This window comes from Microtus ochrogaster (assembly GCF_000317375.1).
Source record: "Microtus ochrogaster isolate Prairie Vole_2 chromosome 14 unlocalized genomic scaffold, MicOch1.0 chr14_random_1, whole genome shotgun sequence".
NCBI lineage: Eukaryota > Metazoa > Chordata > Mammalia > Rodentia > Cricetidae > Microtus > Microtus ochrogaster.
In genome coordinates, this window is record NW_004949096.1 from 23,213,979 (window position 1) to 23,219,978 (window position 6,000).

Genomic DNA, 6,000 nt, shown 5'->3' on the forward strand with positions numbered 1-6,000 from the left:
TTAATATACATTATAAGAGTTAATACAAAGTCTGAGCTAATGGGCCTATCAGTCTATCATTAATGCAGACTCTCTGTGTGATTTTCTTTGGCCTAAATGGCTGCAAATACCAGGTAGGACAGAAACCCCAACAAGCAGGACCTTGTGTTACAGAATGGCACCAACATGGATAACTGCATCCACAGACAGCCCAAGAAATCTTAGGAGATAATAGAGTAAAGCATGTTTTCTTGGTAGCAGCAATTTCTCAGGTTTGCTCTGCTTGCTAGAAGCAAGCAAGAGATCTCATCTAAGAGAGGCTTCCTGAGTCAGATTTAGCTGTAAAACCTTGCAGTTCTTTTAAGAGGTCCTGCCTTGAACACTTAAATAGTATTGATGAAAAGCTGACTGCATGCTTTTCAGTTTTCAGTGATAGAAGGAAGAAAGCTGCACTATTTTAAAATGCTGGCTTTCTGGGTCATCCTTCCAAGACAAACTCTGACTCTTTCAGGCAGGCGGTCTACTAACTACAGAGCACTTGAGTGTGGTTTGTGGACACACTGTCACAGCTTGCTTGCTGGCAGGGACCTTGACATGCCATAGAGTTGTGGCAATAAACACAGCTGTAGCCAGTAACTCCACCATGAGCCTGAAATCTCAGAAAGCTAAGAAGTGGGCTGGATCCAGCCATCTAAGCCATGGCTTTAATCCTACCCATATTGCTTAGTAAATTAAAGACTCATGTGGTCAGAAAAAGAGAGAGATATATAGTCAAGACAGATTCAAAGACTAAGAAAACCTCTAAATGGTTTACTGTGTGTTTAAAAATATATGCAGGCTTGGGAGAGAAAATAAAAAGTTAAAGTCCTTAAAATAAAAACAAAAGAAAGAGAGTAGTTGGGTGTGGTGGTATACAACCTTAATCCCAATACCTGGGAGTCAGAGGAAGACAGATCTTTGTGAGTTCAAGGTGTGGTAGCACACACCTTTAATCCCATCACTTGGGAGGCAGAGGCAGGTGGATCTCTGTGAGTTCAAAGACAGCATGTTCTAGAGAGGGAGTTCCAGTACAGACAAAGATACATAGAAAACCTGTCTCAAAAAGCCAAAAAGTAAAAATAAAAGAAATAGAGGTTAAAGTAAAGCCACATAAAGATGGAAAATACACAGATAATCTTGATACTATATGTTATTATGTTCTCTTTGAATTGTTTGAATGCCGAGGAAGGAACAACAGCTGCTGAAGGGTATTTGCTTATAAATGCTGCTGGATTAATCCAAGATAGGTATTTTGAAAATGCCTTGACTTCAAAATTGAAGTCAAAAGGTATATTACTTTGGAGAAGAGATTTTGCTTTTGCTTCCACAGGAAATGAAAGGCTGTGAATTCATTCTGAATTAAGAAAAATCAAGTTTGATCAAGGAAGATCACCTGAGAAATCTTTGGTAAGAACAGATGGTATAGATGTCTGAGTTCTACATCCGGAACAGACTCAAGAAGTTTCCTGAGATGATCAAGCCTCACAGGATACTCCAGACAGAACTTGATCATAACTCTAAGTTTTCTTTAGGTCTCCATAAGATTATCAGCACCCCCAACCAGCCAGAAGTGCTTGGAATACTATGCCCACATTCCCAAAAAATGGACTATGGATATTTTCCTTTGTTTAAAAAAAAAAGGGGGGGAAGTGATGCGGGAGAATTGTCTGTATTCTGTCAATCATGTTTTAAATAAACGCTGATTGGTCAGGCAAGAAGTATAGGTGGGTCAACCAGACAGGAAGTAGAGGCAGGGTGATAAGAACAGGAGAATTCTGGGAAGGAGGAAGCCCATTCCTCCCAATCCTGCCCAGATCTCTGAAGAAGCAGGATATGACCTACCTGCTGGAAAAGGTACTGAGCCATGTGGCTAACACAGATAAGGATAATGGGTTAATATAAGCTACAAGAGCTAATACGAAGTCTGAGCTAATGGGCCAATCAGTTTATATCTAATGTAGACTCTCTGTGTGATTTTCTTTGGGGGCTTACCAGCTGTGGGAACTAGGCAGGACATAAACCCCAACAAGTCAGCCCTCATGTTACAAGGGTTGCTTTGGTCATTGCGTTTTTTCACAGCAATAGAAACCCTAAGACAATGACTATGCTATATTTCACAATCACAGATGTCTGATCCCTAGCCTACCTATTGTTTGCTGACTCTAAGCAGGACTTACCAATGTGCTACAACTGGTTCATAAAGAAGAGTTGAAGTTTCAGTTTAGTTAAAGGAATGTTTCTTGAAGTATGTTTACTTCTTAGGCTTAGATGAGGTCTTTGCATCTTATAAGGCAAAATGGAAAACATTTTGATGCTCTCAGATGTGGAACTAATACAAAAGTATTCGTTATTTTCTGGGTCAGTCTTATTGGAGAAGAACATTAAATTGTCCTTAACCTTAAAACATTTTCAGCTTAAAAACTCATAGAGCTATGGAAGTCAATGTACTTTTTTCTACTTCCATATACTGTTCCACACTCAGCCACAAAAGTAAACTTTTTGGCAAAATGATTAAGATTCAACAAAATACCAAATAAAACTTGCCAAAGTAATACTTTCCCTTTCATTCTAATCCTTTCCTATTCTGAGCAAAATGCAGCCCATGTGTTTCTATTTTATTTATATTTAGAAATATTTTTGCCAGTTGTCTGATGTCTCGAGACATACTAATATTCTAATAAGCTATTCTCTTTGTCTTCCAGATCTTGACTGGTCTGAATCCAGAAAACGTTTCTAACCTTTTGAAGTTCAAATAGTGAGAGTCCACTCAGTTTAAAACTTGGTAAAATGTGAACCCTGTTTCTCCTTTTTTTTTAAAAAATGAAAATGCTTACAATCAATCACTTAAATATAGTTTTGCAAGATAGCAATGTCATACTGAATTATATAGTTTTTCTTTGATGTTAAAACAGATGAAAGAATGAAAAAGCACTTTCCAGTTTGTCATAAAAAAGATTAAATAATCACCCTTCTTTATTTGACTCCATGAACACATTCACTTTCTGTAGACAATTTCCAAACCACCAAGTGTCTTTTTTCCATATTAAAAATGTATGCGTATGATATAATGTGGAAAACTTAGCTTTTCTTGGACACACCCACAACAGCCATGCAGTACATATCCAGCCTCTTTTCCAAATTTTTAATTTTTCTTTTGAAAGTAATTTAAGGCATCTGTTGCAATTCCTGGATTGAAAAAAAAAAGGAGACATAAACACTACTGAAAGTAAGACATGTTGTTGACAGTCTTCAGCCCAATAGGCTTGAAAACACTAAGCATCCTGCCAAAGAAACCTCAAAATTTATCCCACAAAAGAGCACTGTACGTGAAGGCCAGCCACAGAGCTAGGGCCAGAGCACTGAAGAGATGCTTCTCCAGAGAATTAACTAGCCTAGCAGTAATTTTTTTTTATGTGAAACTGACTGAAACCATATAAAGGTATGCTCTCAAAGTGTTGCTTGTTTATTTCATTAAGTCATCTATAAACATCAAATTACTGGAAGCCACAGTTTCTTGTGATGATGTCTTGGATTCTTTCATTGAAAGGATATGTAGAATTGAGACACTGAGAATGGTTTCCTAAGGGAATTGAGAAGTTAGGACATGAATGACTGAGTAATTATATGAGGAGTATTTGAGCAAGGGGTCTGAGCTTAAACACTTTGCTTTGCCATTAACTGTATATTCTCTTTGGGTACATTGCCTAATTTCTTAGTCTCAGTTTACTCAAATAAGGAGTTATAAATAGCAACAATTATATAATACTTCCAAAGCAGACATATTTCTTTCATAATAAGTCACTCATTTCTTCCCTGAGACTTTTTAAAGAAACTGTCTGCCAGTCAAAACTCCTGATTTTAAGCTTCAGAAATTAGTTACTTTGCCGAGGAAGAGTTTAAAAAGGAATCCTTATTACTTTTTTCTTTTCACCTCATTCAAGTAGTGATTAAAGCATGTTATGGGGATTTATTGTGTCTGAATGATAAGCATTATGTCTAGCTCTTTAGTTAGGTAGCAAACAAGAGCAAACTTAATTTATGTTTCTCGGTTACCTCTTGTTCTACTCTATCTCTGTCTTCACCATTTACATGCCTAGACCGGGAAGCTGGTCATGGTTTCCATGGCTCATTTATTTCTATAACTAAGATGAAAATTTCACAAGATAGTATTTTAACTTTAAAATTTAAATATGCTTAAGTACACAGAAAATAATTGAGACAGCAAGCTCTGTTAACAGCGTGTTTCACACAAGGGAACTAACCTCCACTCTGTTTACATCACCTAAATCAGAAAGTCCATGCACACTATCCAGGCCCAAGATTCCTCCCTCCAACACTCCTCACAAATTGCCATTCCATCTTCTTTCTATATGGCTTTTACTATTCTAGATGGTTTAGCAAATGGAACTGTGCATTATTTGTATTTAGTGGTAGGTTTATTTCAGTTAGCATAATCTCATTTCTTCTATCTCGCAACATTTATCAGAAAATTCTTCTACTTCAGGCCAAATATTATCCTGATATAGGTATATGCCAAACTGTGCATATCCATACCCTTTCAATCATTGATAAACATTTGATTGGCTTACAGTTTTCAGTCATTGCAAATACTGTTGTTGTAGAAATATATATATAATCCCTGTTTTCAATTATTTAGGACATAGACTTACAGATAGAATTCTGTAAAGAGTTTTGATTTATAATGAGTTCAGATATTTTTCATTACTACTGATGTGATCAAAGAAGTAATTGGTACATTGCTTTTCCCATAATTATTATTATAACAGGCATTAGTGGTGAATGTATCAGTTTGATGTGTCCCATTTCGTTTTATTTTTAATGTTTTCATTTCTTTTTTAAAAAAATTATTTAAAAGCTTATTTTTTCATTTTACATACCAAACACAATTCTCCCCCTATCCCTTTCTCCCACTTTTCCTACCCAACCCCCCCATCCACTCCTACTGTGAGGAGTCAACAAAGTCTAGCATATCAAGTTGAGCCAGGACCAAGACCCCCTTCCCTGTATCTAGACTGGGCAAGGTATCCCTTTGTAGGGAATGGGTTACAAAATTCCAGGTCAAGCACTAGGAATAAATTCTGGTCCTACTGCTAGTGGTCCCACAGACTCGCTAAGCCACAGAAATGTCACCCATATTCAGAGAGCTTAGTTTGGTCCTATGCAGGTTCCCCAGCTATCAGTTCAGAGTCAGTGAGCTTACACTAGGTTGGGTCATCTGCCTCTGTAGGTTTCTTCATCATAATCTTGACCCCTTTGCTCTTATAATCCCTTCTCCTTCTCTTCGACTGGACTCTGGGAGCTTGGCCCAGTGTTTAGCTGTGGATCTCTGCATCTGCTTCTATCAGTTACTGCATGAATAGTCAGTGATGACAGTTAAAGTGGTCATCAATCTAATCACAGGATACCAGTTCAGGCACCCTCTCCACTATTACTTGGAGTCTTAGCTGAAGTCATTCTTGTGGATTTCTGGAAGTTTCCCTTGTACCAGATTTCCCCCTAACCTCACAGCCCCTTTAACAAGGTATCTCTTTTCTCTCTCTCCCTCTCTGTCCCTCCCCCAACTCAACCACTCTGTTCCCTCATACTCTCCTCACCTCTTTCCCCCTCCCAATTTACTCAGGAGATCTTATCAACGAGCCAGGCATTTCCATTTCTTTACAAAGTTCACTTGTATGATTTGAACATTATGCCATTACTAGTCAAAAAGTGTATATAAATCCTAGGGAAAGAGAGAAAAAGCTTCCTACAAGAGATATCATTTGGATAGCCTGCCTGCAACAAGCAGGGTAGGCACCTTGATTGCAACCGGCCCATCCAGCACAGAGGCCTGATCTCTCGGCGCCAGGAGACCTAGCCTTGGGGTGAGTTTCTGGCCCCGTGGCGCCAGCCTGGGACGGGGAGCTCAGGGGTTCCTTGGCCCCCCAGCCTTCTTGGGCAGAACCCTCCCCACTTCGGCCCCAC